The 19,392-nt window shown below is 36.3% G+C and overlaps 1 protein-coding gene and 1 long non-coding RNA gene across 11 annotated transcripts in view; both read right to left on the bottom strand.

Annotated features, from left to right (window-relative positions):
- Window positions 1–19,392, bottom strand: part of OLA1 (Obg like ATPase 1) — a 164,446-nt gene that overhangs the window by 98,224 nt on the left and 46,830 nt on the right. The window contains exon 1 of one of the 10 annotated variants that reach the window (XM_081584622.1): window positions 10,995–11,126. The exons of the other annotated variants lie outside the window; for them this stretch is intronic. The gene's annotated coding sequence lies outside the window, so the exon portion shown is untranslated. Of the gene's footprint in view, window positions 1–10,994; window positions 11,127–19,392 lie in introns of those variants that run through there. 10 annotated transcript variants of the gene reach the window in all.
- On the bottom strand, window positions 14,854–17,243 carry LOC145543367 (uncharacterized). Its single transcript, XR_014080667.1, has 2 exons — window positions 16,912–17,243; window positions 14,854–15,623 (listed from the first exon to the last, which is right to left on the bottom strand). It is a non-coding gene; the product is annotated as an uncharacterized LOC145543367 (long non-coding RNA).

Genomic DNA, 19,392 nt, shown 5'->3' with positions numbered 1-19,392 from the left:
GATCCTCTGTCCATGGGATTTTCCAGGCAAGAATACTGGAGTGGGTTGCTACTTCCTTCTCCAGGAGATCTTCCCAACCCAGGGATTAAACCCAGGTCTCCTGCATTGTAGGCAGACACTTTACCATCTAAGCCACCAGGGAAGTCTCTTGGAGAACAGAACCCCTTATTTAACCAAAGACTGTGTGAAAACTAACAAAAACAAGTTTTAAAAACATGTCATTAAGTAAAATTTGCACTAACTAATACAGAGCACTATGAGGAGGCTCAAATACCATTTCTGTTTTATGTTTGGTGACCTCACAAGGTAACTTGTCAGTTTCATTTTCATGAGTAATAAACTTCACCACATATTTAATGAAGAGGAAACATTTTATTACAACTATAGTAATGAAATTTCATCAGAATTATACTGCTTTAACTCATAATAATGGGATGTTTTAAACCAGTATTATGAGGAATTACCCTGAAAAGAAAGATGATATGTGCCAGTCAAGAATCGAAGTATGGAAGTGAATTGGTTCCTAAAAAATTTTAACTTAAAATTTAATAGACATTTTCTCTCCTCTCCAATTAACAAAACTGCAAATGATAATGTTCAAGTTTGACACTGGAACATATAGATTTATTGTCAACTCCCTAAAATCTATGTATGTCCTCTCTCTTCTAACCACCTCCCGTTACTGCTTTGGAGTTTAGGGAGTTTAGATGATTCTATCTACCCACAATGAATGGTCAAAGATTGGGCCTGTCCAAAGCAGGTCCAAGTGAAGTAAATCTCAAAGCTTTTTATTGGAAGGGTGGGCCAGCGTCATTCTTTTTCCCTGGCAGATGTGAACTAGAAACCAAGTGGCCAGTGAGATGCTAGAAGCCATCTTCAGACCACAGCCTTAGGATAAAGCTGTTCAATTCAGAGAGCAAAGACAGAAAGAGATTAAGTCTTTAGGGTCAGTTTTGAATCAATGGATCAAACACTGCCTGAAACCATCTCACCTGCTTAAATAGCAAAAGCTGACAGATAACCCTCATTTTTAAGGCATTTTGACGTGGAATTCTATTGCAACTGGAAATATTGAAACTCAGATATTATGTTTCCTCTCATACGTAAAACAATATGAGTATCTAATACCCCATATTTAAAACTGAATGCATCCACTTGGTATAAAGTGTCATCAGGCCAATAGTTCTGGCTTCAGAAATTATGAGTTCTGCCATTAACTTGCCTAAGGTAACAGAGTTAACAACCAATTTCTGACTCCTGGTTTCCTCATCTTTAAACAGAGATGTTATCTACTGAAAAAAAAAAATTCAAAAAAAAAATTTTCTGTGGCAAAATCTTTGATGCACAGAACAAGTGTTTGTACTATCCCCCTTTCTGGAGAGTCCACATCAAGGAAATTCTTGTTCCCTTTTATCTAGCCAAAATCTATCCAGTTCAAGTTTTATTTCTTCCTTAAACAGAAGATGACTCAGTAAAAAATTTTAAGCCCTCATCAATTGTATGCAAGAGTACCACCTATCAAAGAAATTGGATTAGCTTTGTCAAACTCATTAATTTCAGTAAAAATGCACCTTATAAGATACTCAGAATGCCTTTCATCTTTTCATTGTCTAGCAAATAATTTATCACTAATGGCTTAAATGTTGCCTCCTATTACTTACCAGAAGATAATATCCGACAAGTTTTTTAATTACCTCATGAACACTTTGCTGCTGACCTAGCTTTAAGAATTTCAGTGCACATAATAAAAATAAGCCAATGTACTCACAAAAGCAGAACCTAAATTTCCCTCTTGCTGAAGAGGAAGATATAACAAAGCCGTTGAAAAGCAGTTCCCTAGGCAGGATGAAGACAGCCACCACTGTATCACTTTTAAGTACACACACACAAAGGAAGACTAGGAAGCCCTGACAAGAACCCAACTGTGGGAGTGGTGGTATCAGTTCATATACCTTGGAAATATGATCTGAACATGAACTATAAAACCTCAAACCAATCAACCAAACAGAAGAACAGCTTACCTGAATGGGGCTCTGGTCCCCAAGATGAAGGTTGTTTTTATTGCTACTATTGCAGAGTACAATACCAGTTCTCTTTTATTTTGGGAAGTATCTCTAGCCATATAATTTTAAATATCTGCAAAATTCTGTTGTGTACAGTTTGCTGCAAATTTCTGTTAGTAATCACCAACAGCTCAGTTCAGTAGCTCAGTCGTGTCCGACTCTTTGTGACTCCATGAATCGCAGCACACCAGGCCTCCCTGTCCATCACCAACTCCTGGAGTCTACCCAAACTCATGTCCATCGAGTCGGTGATGCCATCCAGCTGTCTCATCCTCTGTCGCCCCCTTCTCCTCCCGCCCCCAATCCTACCCAGCATCAGGATCTTTTCCAATGAGTCAACTCTTCACATGAGGTGGCCAAAGTATTGGAGTTTCAGCTTCAACATCAGTCATCTCCTTTAGGATGGACTGGTTGGATCTCCTTACAGTCCAAGGGACTCTCAAGAGTCTTCTCCAACACCACACTTCAAAAGCATCAATTCTTCGGTGCTCAGCTTTCTTCACTGTCCAACTCTCACATCCATACATGACTAATGGAAAAACCATAGCCTTGACTAGATGGACCTTTGTTGGCAAAGTAATGTCTCTGCTTTTTAATATGCTATCTAGGTTGGTCATAACTTTCCTTCCAAGGAGTAAGTGTCTTTTAATTTCATGGCTGCCATCACCATCTGCAGTGATCTTGGAGCCCAAAACAATAAAGTCAGCCACTATTACCACTGTTTCCCTATCTATTTCCCATGAAGTGATGGGACTGGATGCCATGATCTTGGTTTTCTGAATGTTGAGCTTTAAGCCAGCTTTTTCACTCTCCTCTTTCACTTTCATCAAGAGGCTTTTTAGTTCTTCTTCACTTTCTGCCATAAGGGTGGTGTCATCTGCATATCTGAGGTTATTGATATATCTCCCTGTAATCGTGATTTCAGCTTGTGCTTATTCCAGCCCAGCGTTTCTCATGATGTACTCTGCATACAAGTTAAATAAGCAGGGTGACAATATACAGCCTTGACGAACTCCTTTTCCTATTTGGAACCAGTCTGTTGTTCCATGTCCAGTTCTAACTGTTGCTTCCTGACCTGCATACAGGTTTCTCAAGAGGCAGGTCAGGTGGTCTGGTATTCCCATGTCTTGAAGAATTTTCCACAGTTTATTGTGATCCACACAGTCAAAGGCTTTGGCATAGTCAATAAAGCAGAAATAGATGTTTTTCTGGAACTCTTTTGCTTTTTCGATGATCTATCGGATGTTGGCAATTTGATCTCTGTTTCGTCTGCCTTTTCTAAAACCAGCTTGAACATCTGGAAGTTCACAGTTCACATATTGCTGAAGCCTGGCTTGGAGAATTTTGAGCATTACTTTACTAGCGTGTGAGATGAATGCAATTGTGCGGTAGTTTGAGCATTCTTTAGCATTGCCTTTCTTTGGGATTGGGATGAAAACTGACCTTTTCCAGTCCTGTGGCCACTGCTGAGTTTTCCAAATTTGCTGGCATATTGAGTGCAGCACTTTCATACATTTAAAATAAAGGGGCACAAAGAAGTGGTAAAATACATTTCTTGCACTATTGATATATCCACCAACTAACTCCAGTGTTTGGCCCAAATTTACCATTCTAAGAGATATTAATTTAGACTTTCTTTAAGGGAAAAATATTTTAAGGTTCTCTTCTCTTTTCTACTGTGAATATTTAGTTAAAAATTCACTTAATATGCCTCCTTTCATAATACTGTCATTATAATTGCCGTATAAGATAAACTCACATTAAAAGGTATCAACAATGATGTCTCAAAGAACCTTGAGTAAATTTTTTTAAAAAAAGGAAAGAACACATAAGTCAATAAAATGTTTAGTCCATCCCCAACAAAAATATTCCCACAGTAAATATAAACCAGTTACAATTTAGTCACTAACACACTGAACTGAAAATTTACTATCTTCTTCAATTAACCCCAAAAAGATATATGAGAGATAATACTGCAGCACCACAAATATATTCAGAATCCTCAGAAATGTAATACTTATCATTATCAATTCTTCACTCAAATGAATATTATTATATAATAATCAAAGCATAACAATAACATATTATTACTAAGGATAAATACAGAACAATGATAAATTCAGAAAAGTATTTGGGCAAGAAGTTGAATTTAACTATAAATCTCAAATACATTCTTCTGAAGGTTCAAAACTCACTGCCTTAAGATGCAGGCTATCACTATAAGAAGTGCCAGTGTACAAATCTGGAAAGAAATGTATTCCACTTTTGGCATGCCACTGAGTTATTAAGCAGCTGAAAATTCCATCCAAAGGATTTCCATTTTCAACAATGGCATACTAAAATCCCCCTGGAAAACTACCATTCCCACTCAAGAGAAGAAGCACTATGCCATAAGAACAAGATACAGGAAAAAAAAAAAAAAAAAAAAGCAGTGACCTAAAGGCACTAAAGAACAAAGACAGACTGGTTAAGAATACATGCATAAAGGAGGGGAGTTGTATGATGTGAGTTCCCATTTTTAAGACATTCAGTCTGGAGCCAAGCATAAGCAGCACAGCACAGAAGCAGATAAACTGTCTGGTCTGGGCACCCAGAAAGATAAAGCCAGGGAAACTGTGGCAATGGAAGAATACATGGGGACAGGAGAAAGCAAGGGAAACTAGAGGGAATCCCCAAATTCTGTACACACATCTTTTTGACTGACACCAGAACTGCACTGGCAAGGCACACTTGAAGCAGACTACTTAAAGACAAAATATCTGAAGTGACAAGGAAGCTACCGACTAAGAAGTGGAGTTTGTAGTTCAAGTCCAACTGCCTACTAACACAAAGGAAACAACACACAGCAGAGAAAAACAATGGAATCCAGAATCACAACATAACATTCACAATGTCCAAGATATAATCTAAAATTACCTGAGGAAAATCAAACACATTGTTAAAAGAAAAGAAAGCAAGTAAAAAACTGAACTTGAGATGATCCAGATACTGGAAGTAGCTAAGAAAAAATTTAAGTTCCTATTAAAATTACCTTCAACAAACAAAAACCAATATGCAAACGATGAACAAAAGGTCAGGCATTCCTAGCAGAGAAATAAAAATGATCTTTTAAAAAATCAGAACCAGACTTCCCTGGCGGCACAGTGAGTAACAATCGGCCCACCAGTGCAGGGGAAATGGGTTTGACCCCTAGTCCAGGAAGATTCCACATCCACAGAATCTTCTAAGACCATGCACCACAACTACTGAGCCTGCACTCTAGAGCCCATGAGCAGCAACTACCGAAGCCTGCACATTCTAGGGTCCACAAGTCACAACTACTGAGCTTGTATGCCGTAACTACTGAACCCGGTATGCCCTAGAGCTTGCATGCCGCAACTAATAAGCTCATACGTCTAGAGCCTGTGCTCTGCAACAAGAGAAACCATGGCAATGAGAAGCGCGTACACTGCAACAAAGACTAATCCTCATTCACCACAACTAGAGAAAACCCATGCAAAGCAATGAAGATCTAGTACAGCCAGAAATAAATTTTTTTTTTAAAAAAGCAGAACTGATAAACACTATTTAAAAAAAAACCCTGCATGGACATAACAGCCAAACTGAGATGACTAGAGGAAAAGAGCAAGTTAACTTTTAGATTGTGAACTGAAGTGAAAATTGCTCAGTGATCCAACTCTTCGCAACCCCATGGACTGTAGCTTGCCAGGCTCCTCTGTCCATGGAATTCTCCAGGCCAGATACTGGAGTGGGTAGCTGTTCCCTTCTCCAGGGGATCTTCCCATCCAGGGATCAAACCCAGGTTTCCTGCATTGCAGGAGGATTCTTTACCATCTGAGTCACCAGGGAAGGCCAAGAATACTGGAGACGGTAACCTATCCCTTATCCAGCGGATCTTCCCAACCCAGAAATCGAACCAAGGTCTCCTGCATTGTAGGTGGATTCTTTATCAGCTGAGCTACCAGGGAAGCAATCAATACAAACCATCTGCTCTGATAACATAGAAAAAAAAGATTAAGCAAAAATGAACAGAGCTTCAGGGACATATTAGGTTATTTAAAAATAGTCCAGCATATATGTAATTAGAGTGAAGGAAAAATGGGACAGAAAAGATATTTGAAGAATTAATAAGTAAAAATGTATCTAAATTTGTTGAAAGATAGAAATTTACAGATTGAAAAAGCTCAATGACTAACAACAAGAATAAACTCAAAGAAGTCCATGAACAGACGCACTCAACAGCAGACACAATAGCTGGGGTATGATACGAATGTCAAAAGTAAAGGGCAAATCTTGAAAGTAGAAAAAGAAAATGTTTCAATTAATGGTTGACTTCTCATCAGAAGCTAAGAAGGTTGGAAGAGTGAAACATTTTTAAAGTGCAAAAAGGGAAACCAAGGGATTTCCCTGGTAGTTCAGTGGCTAAGACTCCATGTTCCCAACACAGGGGGCCTAGGTTCAATCCACAGCCAGAGAACTAAACACCACATGCTGCAACTAGGAGGCTGCATGCTGCGATGAAAATTGAAGATCTGAGTGCTGCAATGAAGACCTGACACACACAAACAAATAATCAAAAATTTTTAAAAAGGAACATAGAATATTTTCTTAAAAATTAAAAAAAAGCCAAAATACCTATCAACTAAGAATTTTATACCCAGCAATAATATTTGTAAAGAATGAAGCCCAAACAGACATTTTCAGATGAAAGAAAGCCAAGAGAATACATTGTCAATGGCCCTACACTTAAATATTTGAAAAATGTCTTCAAGCTAAAGGGAAATGATACTAGGCAGAACCTCAGGTTCTCAAAAAAAATAAAATAAAATAAAGAGCATCAAAATGGAAATATTTGAGTAAATGCAAATGCAAAAGACTAATTTTTGCTGTTGCATTTTTCCCCTTCATCTATTTATAATAAAATGTTAGTCATGTCCAACTTTACATGACCCTATGGACTGTAGCCTGCCAGGCTTTTCTGTCCTTGGGATTTCCCAGGCAAGAATACTGGAAAGAGTTGCCATTCCCTTCTCCACAGGATCTTCCTGACCCAGGGATTGAACCTGGGTCTCCTGCATTGCAAGCAGATTCTTTACAGTCTGAGCCACCAGGAAAGCCCTATTTATATATATATATGTATTTTTTTTTAATTTATAATAAAAACATATGTTTAAAGCAAAAGTTATTTGGGGGATGTGTTAATACTAAAGGCCACTAAAATGTACACTTTTAAATGGCTAATTTTATGTTACATGAACTTTATCTCATTTTTAAAAATTGCTGCATTTATATATGCATAACATTACAAAAAATAACTATGGCACAAAGGACTGGAAAGGGATATGGGCTTACATACTTGCAAGGTTTTTATATTTTACATGAAATGATTCAATATAAACTATGTAAACTGTAAGATAAAGACACCTTTACACTATCTGCGAAAAGTTAAAAATGTGTTTTATAATTGCCAAAGCAACGACTAAAGAAAAACATAAAGAAGTCTAGTTAAAAACCAAGATGAATATTAAAGTGAATCCCTAAGAAATCTTCAAATAATAAAATAATACATAGAGAAATAGAGGAACAAAACATAGAAGCGACAGATAGAAAACAAAGAAATATACACAAATCTAAGCTTATCAGTAAGTACATTAAACAATGTATTTTAAGTTGCTTATTATCAAAGTTAATAAAACAGGACACAACTATATGCTCTGTACAAGAGATGCACTTTAAATATAAAGACGCTGATAGACTGAAAGTAAATGAATAGAAAACAATAAGCATAATATAGTTATACTGGCTCTAGCTATCTTATGATTTCAAAATTAAAAGCATTCTTACAGATAAAAGGATATTTTATAAAGAGAAAAGTAAATTTATCAGGAAGGCATACATATATATGTATATGTTTTATAACAAAACTTCAAAATATAGGAAGTCAAAATGAAAGACAAAATAGACTATTCCACAGTCAAGAACTGGAGATTTTTTACACCCCTCTCTTAAGTGATAGAATCAGACAAAAAAAAAAATGAAAAAAAAAATGAAAAATGCTGATCAACTTCACGTAAGTGATATTTATTGAACATTACACCTAATAAAAACAAAGTATACATTCAAGAGTTCTTTTGGCCCACACTACACACTGAGTCAAAAAATTAGTCTCAATAAACTTAAAAAAGACTAAAAATTACACAGAATATGATCCTTGACCACAAAGAAGTTAAATTAGAAATCAATAACATTAGGAATAGGTAAACCCTATAAATTCATAAATATACATACTTCTTAAGAATTAAGAAGAAATTATAAAAGAAATAAAACATTTTAAAATGATAAGAAATACACAACATATCAAAATATGTGGAATGCAGCAAAAGCAGTACTCAGAAGAAAGTTTGCAACTTTAAATGATTACATTAGGAACGAAGTTCTAAAATCTTAAGTTCTTACTTTAAGAAATTACAGGGGAAAAGCAGATTTAAACCAAATAGGTAGAAAGAAGCAAATCTGACAGTCTAGACAGCAGTCTAGATAATATGACCATCTAGCATCAAGATGCTAAAAACACACAAATTACCAAAACGGAACAAAGGAAAAAAATAAAATATAAATAGCCCTATATCAATTAAAGAAACTAAATTTGCAAATAGAATTCTTCCCACAAAGAAGACTCCAGCCCCAAATGGCTTTATTATTAAATTCTATCAAACATTAAGGGTAGAAATAACACTAATTATCCACAAACTCTTTCAGAAAATCAAGGAAGAAACACTTTCCAACTCAATTTATAAGGCCTCATATCCAAATCAGACAAAGATCTGAAGAAAATAAAAAAAACAGAAACACAGAACTGATCATCCCTCATTAACACAGATGCAAAAACCTTTTTAAAAAATATCTTAGCAAATCAAATCAAACATAATGTAAAAAGGATTATTAATCATGAAAAAGTAAGATTGGTAGCTCAGACGGTAAAAGCGTCTGCCTACAATGCAGGAGACCCAGGTTCGATCCCTGGGTCAGGAAGATCCCCTGGAGAAGGAAATGGCAACCCACTCCAGTATTCTTGCCTGGAAAATCCCATGGACTGAGGATCCTGGTAGGCTACAGTCCATGGGGTCACAAAGAGTCGGACAGGACTGAGCGACTTCACTTTCACTTTCTTTCTATGAGCAGCTTATTATCCAACAGTCAGTCTCATGTAAGTCATCATATTTATACAATAAAAAAGAAACTCTATGATCATTTTACTAGCTAAAAGAAATACAGTTGATAAAATCCAATACTGATTTAGGATAAAAGTCCTCAGTCAACTAGGAATAGAAGAGAACTTTCTCAAACTTATTAAGGGCATATACAAATAACCTACAATATAATTTACAATAGCAAAAAAAATTAAATACTTCAGGATACATTTAACAAAATATGTACAAAATATATACTTTAAACTACAAAATACTTTGACAGAAGACTTACATAAATTAAGAGATTTACCATGTTCACAGATTGGCAGTCTTCATTCAGTTTCAATACAAAGTCAAAAATCAATAAAAACCCAGCAGCCTTTCGTTTTAATTTGCATAAATTAATGCTGATTCTAAAATTTACACAGAGAACCTAGAAAAACCAAAACAACCTTGAAAAAGAACAAAGTTGGAAGATCTATACTATCTGATTTTAAAACTTACTAAAGCTACAGTAATCAAGACAGCGTGGTACTGGCAGACGAATAAAAAAACAGACCAATGGAACAGAGTCCAGAAACAGATCCTACATTTGACCCAAAAATGTAGGGTCAACTGATTTCTAATAAAGTGTCAAATTAATTCACTGAGAGAAAATATTAGATGATTCTGGAATGACTAGCTATCTGTATGAAAAAAATTACTTTAATCCTTTAACTCTGGCAAAATTAAAATTGATAAACCTAAATGTAAGTACTAACATTGAGAAACTTCAATTAAAAGAAAACCTCTGTGACACTGAGTTGGGTAAGGATTTCTTAAACAGGGCACAGAAAGCATTGAAAACACTGGAGGGAAAAAAATCATAAAATGAAGATCATAATAAAAAATTTTGCTCTTTGGGGTTTTTTTAAACAAATATTTATTTGAATGTGCTGGCTCTTGGCTGTAGCATATAAGATCTAGTTCCCAGACCAGGGATTGAAGCCCGGAGTCTTAGCCACTGGACTACCCGGGAAGTCCCAAACTTTTGCTCTGCGAAAGACAAAATTAAGAAAACAAAAAAGCAAGCCACAGTCTGAGAGAAAATTTCACACAACATATATATGAAAAAGAACTTATAGCCAGAATATATAAAGAACTCTATCAGCTGAAAATAATACAAACACTTCAAGTTTAATGTAGGCAAAAGGTCTGAACAGATACTTCATCCAAGAGATACAGATGAGCATGAAAAGATGCTTATCACTAACCATCTGGAAAACAGAATTTAAAGCCACAATGAGAAACCCTTTAGAATGACTAAGCTTAAATGACGGACAATATGAAGTTTGAGGAGATTCAGAAGTATCTGGAACTCACAAATTGCCGGTGAGAAATCAGAATTACAGCCGCTTGTTTTTTTTGTTTGTTTGGCTGCACCTCGCAGCTTGCAGGATTTCAGATCCCAGACCAGAGACTGAAACCATGCCCTCAGCAGTGAAAGCACACAGTCCTAACCACTGGACCGCCAGGGAATTCCCAATAGCCACTCTGGAAAACAGTACATGGCAGTATTTTACTAAGCTAAACATATACTTCCCATATGCTTTAGCAATCCCATTTTTAGGTATTTATCTGAAAGAAACAAATATATGTTCACACAAAGACTTGAATATATTCATAATAGTAAAACTAGAAATTTGAAATTCAAATAGCCATCAACTAATGAATGGATAAGCAAAGTGTGATATATCCATACCATTATTACTATAGCAACAGTGTTAGTCGCTCAGTCGTGTCCAACTCTTTGCAATCCCATGGACTGTAGCCCACCAGGCTCCTCTGTCCATGGAATTCTCCAGTCAAGAATACTGGAGTGGGTGGCCATTTCCTTCTCCAAATAAGAAAGAACAAAATATTAACACATACAATATGGATAAATCTCAAAAACATTATGCTTGTTTAAAAAAGTAAGACAAACATACCAGATGATACTACATGAAATTCTAAAAATGTTATAAAACTATAATGATAGAAAGCAGATTAGTAGTTGCTAGAGCAAAAGAGTTGGAGGAATTGCAAAAAAATGTGAGGAAACATTTTAGGATGAAAATGTATTTTCCAATTGTGATGGTGGAAACAAGTGTATACAGTAAACAAAATTCATCAAACTGTACAGTAAGAATGGGTGATTTTATTATATGTAAAATATACCTCAATAATGTTTGGGGGAACTTATTTAGAGAAACAAGACATTAAATTGTTTTTGATAAAATTTCATACTTGATTATAGAAGCTCAACATTATAAGCACTTAGGAAATTAAGACTGAATTTCATCTATTTTGAAATCTTAATATAGAAGAAAAGCAGATTACAATGACTTGCTGTCAAATGAATTTCAAAAATTATTCTGGTCTCAGGTATATAGAAATAAAAGTGAAAGGTGAGAGGGACTTCCCTGGTGTTCCAGTGGTTAGAAATCTGCCTTCCAATGCAGGGGATGCGAGTTGGATTTCTGGTCCGGTAACTAAGATCCCATATGCCATCAGGCAACTAAGCCTGAACACCACAACTACTGAGCCCACACACTCTGGAACCTGTACACTTCAACTAAGACCCAAATGCTGCAACTAAGACTCAAGATAGCCAAATAAATAAATAATTCTTTTAAAAGTGAAAGGTGATAAAAAAAAATTTTGGTAAAAATAGAAGAAAAAATTGTAAATAATATCAATTTAAAATACACTTCACAAATAATGAATAATAAAAGAATTGAGGGGCACAATTTGCTATAGAGAGATTAATTGCATTCTACTCCTAACAATTTAGGGGCTCTCCTAGATTCATTTTCTATGATTTGGGGGCTTTTTTAAAGTCCTTCTCCTGTGGCCATATGGCTATGCGAAGAGGTTCTTAACATAGCACTTAGGATATTAAAAGCCGAACATTTCACCATGGCCCTGGACCTAGAGAAATAAAGAGCACCTTATCATGAAAGGTGGGGGTTAAGGTGGATTAAAACAGAACAAAGTATGTTTATGCAAAAACTTTATTTTAAAAAGGAACTATTTTCTTTTAGATATCAAACTCATCAAGGCAAAATTTTGTTTCAAAAAATTTCCTCAATGAAGCAGTTCCTTTCTGTGCTGTTTAGTTCACAGTATTTTTACAAGCTCCAGGCTGAGCAAACTATGACTGAGAGAAGCCATCTTATGCACATTGCTGTTGTCCCACATCATTCAGAACAAACCTTTTTAGATCGTTAACTACCACAGGAGTGCTGATTACACAGGCACCAGCAATTTCCTAACCAATGACCACCTGAACAATGATGTGTTCAGCTTCTCAGACCCTGCAGCCTTTCAAAGGTGAATCATTTCAGTTTGGAACTAGATCTCCATAGCAACTTCCCTTTGAGGGTTTTAGAATCACCATCCAGTAATTCTATGATCATCAAGCTCAACCATTCCCAATGGTTCTTTTCACAGCAGATGGAAAAGGAAGCCTTGAAATTTTACAGTCTATTTCAAGCAATTCATCTGGCAGCCTATTAGAATTCAAAATATTTCGACCTTCAATCACAAAGCATGTTATCTGAAGCTGTGGTGATCTCAAGTCAAGACAAGCAGACGTTTTAGTCTAATCATCCATGATGAGAAGAGACTGACAAAAACTCTTAATTCAACCACCATCAAAATGCTTATTTTAACTGCATGAAAGTCTTTCAACAGGCAATGAAAACACACCATGTACCATTTTATCACAACCTTCTGTTCAAGGAAAATATGAATTCTGAATATTGACATAGATCTCTGTGCTTCTTAGACTGCTTGGAACAAATATGTTTCTTAAAAGTCAGCATAAATCCAATTTAAGAGCACTATTATTCTCCACTTGAAAAAGCCAGAAACCATAAGCAAATGGCAATGGACTTTTGATAAAGTCATGCAGTTTAATAAAATCAAGTACATTTGGATAATTTAAAATTTTTTCAGGCAAACCCTAACATGCTTAATCAGAAAATATCAATACCTCAGGAAATTAATACCAACTAAGAGAAAAAGACAGATCTTAAAAAATATCTTGATTTACAAAAAGTTGTGGACTTATCCCAATTCAACCAATTCTCTAACAGGTTCAAAATATACTAACCCTCCTTCTTTAAAAGTAGAAAGTTGTACATTTCAAATTGCAATAAATTCAGTTAAGTTTTTATTCAAGCCTCTTTATACTTGAAATATCAAGTATATGTAATCATTTCATTAAATAATTTTCAAATTTTATTATACATATAAACCTAATATTGATATTTTTCAGTATTCTTAGAAATATTTAGTGGCATTTCAGAAGTCGATGAAAAACATTTTAAATGCCTATTTTCTAGTTACTGATCAAATCAAAACACAGTTCCTTATGAAGAACTAAACTAACTTGAAGGATAAACTAAACTCTGGTGTAAAAAAAAAAACTCTAATCTACAAATCATTAAATCAATTCAAAGCAGATTTTTTTAAAAATATCAGAACATAAATATTAACTACTTCTGTACAACCTAAAATGTAAAATAGGACATGGAAATATACATGGTTTTTCAGATGACCACTGTTGAACTAATAATCCAATTTCAATTTAGGAATTCACCTCCACAAATGAAAACTATAAACAAACACCAGTTCCACAGCCTCAGTGCTTTGGAAAAAGATCCAAATTTAATTATTTAAACTTAGGAAACAAGAAAAAATTTTATAGACTTTACTTTCTTAAGACAAACAAACACAGGCATACACATACTTCATATGATCAAACTTTTATTACTTTCTGCATAAACTGTGCCAGCTAATTTAGTTTCCCAAAACTTGTACAAGCTAAACTCCTGACTTCTGAAAACAAGCATAAATTTTTCAAGGAAAAGCAAGCAACTTAACAATTATTTTAAATAATAGCAATATTAAACTCTCCTTCTAAGGAATATACCTTCTTATCTTCAAAATTTTCACTTCTACAAGAAGATGCAAAAGTGTAAGGAAGATGTTAGAACGTTATGCCTTACTCGCCTTATTTTTTTTTTAATTTTTTTTTTCTTGACGTGGACAATTTTTAAATTCTTTATTGACTGTGTTACAATACTGTTTCTGTTGTTTATGTTCTGGTTTTTTGGCTGTGAGATATGTGGGATCTTAGTTCCCCAATCAAGGGTCAAACCTACACTCCCTGCAGGGGAAGGTGAAGTCTTCACTACTGGACCACCAAGGAAGTCCCTACTTGGTGCTTTATTTTGGTTTGGTTTAGTTTAGGATCTGAGGTATATGACAAATTTAGACCAAGCATAATACTTTGGCCACCTCATGCGAAGGGTTGACTCATTGGAAAAGACCCTAATGCTGGGAAGGATTGGGGGCAGGAGGAGAAGGGGACGACAGGTGAGATGGCTGGATGGCATCAACGACTTGATGGACATGGGTTTGGGTAGACTCCGGGAGTTGGTGATGGACAGGGAAGCCTGGCGTGCTGTGATTCATGGGGTTGCAGAGTTGGACACGACTGAGCGACTGAACTGAACTGAACTGAATGCTTAAATTATAAGGAGCAAAAGATTGTATGTATATATGTTCATGCATTTTCTATTTTTAACTGTCAGTGCTTTACTCATATCAGGGGTGGAGGGTAAAATACAACCAAGAGGCTCATTAAAAAGTCACTAGTAAAATTCTAACACCCCAAATCCTCAACGTGCAATTTAATGGCTACAGTATGACAATAACATGATAAATTGTAAACTATTAGTATAATACATCAATAACACTATCAATATTCTTATCAAACACCTCCATTTTAACAACAAAATACTAGGAACACATAGGCAAAATCAAACTATTCGACTTTCAGTTCATAATCAGAAATCTACTCATATAATCAGAGTACAAATTTGATGTGTGTGTGTGTGTGTGTGTTTGTGTGTATTCTTTTGTGCTGTATTTCTTCAGCATTCTTCCTATAATCAATATAGCAAAAGTGTGGTTACCACAGTACTTGACCTCTAACTAGGGCAGCAATCTAGAGGAAAATACCTCTAGCAAATGTGTTACTCCTCAGATAAGACAGCAGGACACAGTATAATGGCTAAAACTTCTTTCCTAAAGACAGTCATACTGCTCCAATGATATTCAAAGTCTCCAATACTCTGTGAACACAAAACTTCAGGAGCACTTTTTTCTATTAGACTATCTAGGCCTGACAGAATATTAAAGTATGAAACTGTAAGTTACACTGGGATTTTGGCAATCTGGGAAAAGATACAAATCTAAAAAAGTAACAGCATTTAAGAGGTGTTCATAATAAATGCTAAAGCCTTAAAAATAAACAAATACTAAGCACCCCACTCCAGTACTCTTGCCTGGGAAACCCCATGGACGGAGGAGCCTGGTAGGCTACAGCCCATGGGGTCACAAAGAGTCAAACATGACTGAGCGACTTCACTTTCACTTTTCACTTTCATGCACTGGAGAAGGAAATGGCAACCCACTCCAGTATTCTTGCCTGGAGAATCCCAGGGACGAAGGAGCCTGGTGGGCTGCCGTCTATGGGGTCGCACAGAGTCGGACACGACTAAAGCGACTTAGCAGCAGCAGCAGCAGCAACAGTACATTCTGGTTAAGGAGACAGCTTACTAACAAGAACAAAGCCTTTACAATGTGTATACTCTTTGGCTCAGTAATTTCTACTTTTAGCAATTTGCCCCAAGGAAAAAAACTCAGGCAAGTGGACAGTGGTGCATGTAAGGTATGTACAAGGACATGTATAGTCTCACTTACCCATGCAGCCAAAAATATCACGTGCATCCACGTGCATGCTGTCATGGAAATTACATACTAGTAAGGAGGAACATAATAAACAAGTAAATGGATAACTGGCTAGAATTTAATCAGAGAATGATGAGAAGGGAGCATTTGGCAACATGGAGGTCACTGGTGACCTAGACAAGAGCTCTTTAAATGTTCTTTGGGGGGCAAAAGCTCATTGGAGTAGGTTTTTTTAAAAAAAAAAGCTGAATGGAATGCAAAGAACAGTAAAAACAACCTCTTTTCAGTTTCATTGTGAAAGAGAACAGAGAGTAGTAGCTTGAGGGGGTCACTTCATCATTTTTGCATGGTCATGGGAACAAATCAATAGTGAGGAAACATGATACAGGCAAAGAGAGGGCACGGGCAGCAGAGTCACAATCATATGTGAGAGAGAGGGAAGCAGATTTCAGGTACAATTTGGCCTTGGCAGGGACAATTTACCTGTTATACTAAAAGTTTGAAAAGCAGAGTATAAGGTGGATGCAGAATGCTGCTGCTGCTGCTGCTAAGTCGCTTCAGTCGTGTCCAACTCTGTGCGACCCCATAGACGGCAGCCCACCAGGCTCCACCGTCCCTGGGATTCTCCAGGCAAGAATACTGGAATGGATTGCCATTTCCTTCTCCAGTGCATGAAAGGGAAAAGTGAAAGTGAAAGTGAAGTCGTGTTCGACTCTTAGCGACCCCATGGACTGTAGCCTACCAGGCTCCTCCGTCCATGGGATTTTCCAGGCAAGAGTACTGGAGTGGGGTGCCATTGCCTTCTCCGGGATGCAGAATAACAGAACTCAAAAACAACAGGCCCAACTCTGCCTCCAGGCCCTTTCATTTCCTACTGTGCCCTGAATATTTACATAATTTCACCCCTTACCTCCTTCAGTTCTTTACTCAAATGCCAACTTCTCAGTGAAGCCTTCCTTTGCTGTGTTTAAAATTGCACTCCCCCCGCCACCTAAACACTTCCTAACTTCCTTTCATACTTTATTTCCCTTACCATTTATTACCATCAAATATACAATATAACTTCACTTTTTAAACACTTAGTTTACTATCTATAACAAATCTCTGAAGATACCATTAAAGAAAACTCTGACCTCTCTTTAATAAAACGGGACATCACTTCAACAACAAAAAAGATCAATCTTTGCTAGTATGACCACTATATGTGCATATAATATACTCTCAGAAAAAACTATACATTTACTTCTTCGTCATCATCGTTAGTTCTGGGGGGAGAAATCAGTTAAGTAAGCCCCTGGCATCAGAATGAACTTGCCAGTGGCAAAGTCAGACTATTGCTAATTCAACCATCAGCTGTGCAGCAATGAGCTGGAACTGAGACCAGCAGAGTTCCTGTCTCTTTGTGGGTTTCTTCAGGTATTCAGGTATACACTAGGACAGAGAAAACAGGGCAGCACACAATCTGTGTTGGGTAAAAGAGAATCCTAACTTGAAAATCTGATTACATCACATAGCATTAATAATGTTTATCTTTTCATACTACCTGTTAACTATACCAAATAGCTATCATATACCTCTATCTAATGATAACTAGGTTGTTCTCACTGATGGAGAGACAAGAGAACTGGTGGCCCTGTGATATATAAGAGAAAAAAAGGAGGAAGGGGGGAAGGGAAGAAATAGTTTTGATTGGGTATTACCACTTATAAACTGAATGACATTAGGGAAGTCAAAATCTAGTCTCAGTTTCTTTGTGGTAAGATGCACTTTCCTCTCAAGATTGTTCTAAAGATTAAATATGATTCATATAAAAAACCTAGCACAGTACTGGCCCCAAATGTAACTCAATAAATGGTACTCAGTTAAATCTTCTTCCCATTAAAGTACCAGAAATGTTCAAATCTCCAGAGAGAGGGATTTTAACTCTGATTTCCAGATTAAGATGGCAAACAGAAAAAAATGAGGCATCTCGGGAGGGATACAAGTATATTCTCTGATCCCACTTACTCTTCTCTGTTCCCAACTAGTAGGCTAAATTCTGTGCAGTTAAAGAAGTAAATCCTAGCCTAGTTCCATGCTGACTAGTCAGCTGTCCATAGAATCAAAGCAGAAAATTTCAAGTATCTAAAGTTAGTCTGGTGGACATCAAGCTTGATATCCAGCAGATTAAATTTAGCCTTCAAAAATGGGTATTTTCCCCTTTCCTTTTCATTGGGGGCTACATTTGGTTTGCTTCCAAAGAAAAGGGAAAATGTGAAAAGCAAAAAATAGAACTTTACAGTTAAAAAAGCATGGCAAACACCACCTTCATCAAGTGATAATGGTTTGCATATCCCTGATGTCATGTAGATACCATGTACTCCTGGATATAATGTGAACGGCACTTCATCTCTGTGGTATTCTTTTCAAAAACCCATAACCCTAGTCTAATCATGAGAATAACATCAGGATAAACACAATTTGAGGGTACTACAAAACACTTCAACAGTAAAAACTGTCAAGGAAAAGAAGGAAAGACTAACAAACTATCAGAGGAGGCCAGAGAAGACTAAGGAAACATTACACAAATAAAATGTGGTCTCCTGAACTGGATCCTAGAACAGAAAAACAGCATCAGTAAATAAAATGGTGCAATCCAAATAAAATCCAGAGTTTAATAAATAGTAATGTACCAATGTTAGTTTAATAAAGGTACCATGTTTTATGTACTTAGTTTTGACAAATGTACCACTGTAAAATAAGGGGATACTGAAACAAAGATAACATAAGAGGAAACTGAAACTGGGTATGAATATGAGAACTCTCAGGGCCATCTCTGAAACTTTCCTGTGAATCTGTAATTATTCCAAATAAAAGGTTTACTTAAATAAAAGTGGGCACTGATGGCATGGAAAGATATTCAAGATATTTTAAATGAGAAAATTAAGTTTCAGTAAAATAAGCATAATATAATCTTAATTCTTTGAAAATGGATTTTTTTTATTATAAAAGTAACGTGTTCACATATTTAGAATACTCAGGTATACTAGCCAAAGTAAAACTAGAACACAAAAGAGAACCAAAAATCAGGTGAATTAACAAGCAAAAAGTTTATTTAGCTTTAATTTCAATCTTGAAATAAATGATCCAACTTAGTGAGGCAGCTCTGGTCCTTGCAGTCAACTATCCTCTAAGGCACTGCCACCATCTGCATGATCTAACCACTTCCAGTTAAATCAGCATAAAAGGAGAAAGAGCTTCCCAGGTGGCTCAGACAGTAAAGAATCTGTCTGCAATGCAGGAGACTGGGGTTCGATCCCTGGGTGGGGAAGATCCTGGAGGAGGACATGGCAACCCACTCCAGTATTCTTGCCTGG

Source organism: Giraffa tippelskirchi, chromosome 3 (genome assembly GCF_054371585.1).
Source record: "Giraffa tippelskirchi isolate mGirTip1 chromosome 3, T2T-mGirTip1v1.2.pri, whole genome shotgun sequence".
NCBI lineage: Eukaryota > Metazoa > Chordata > Mammalia > Artiodactyla > Giraffidae > Giraffa > Giraffa tippelskirchi.
This window is presented reverse-complemented; position numbering and strand designations above follow the sequence as displayed.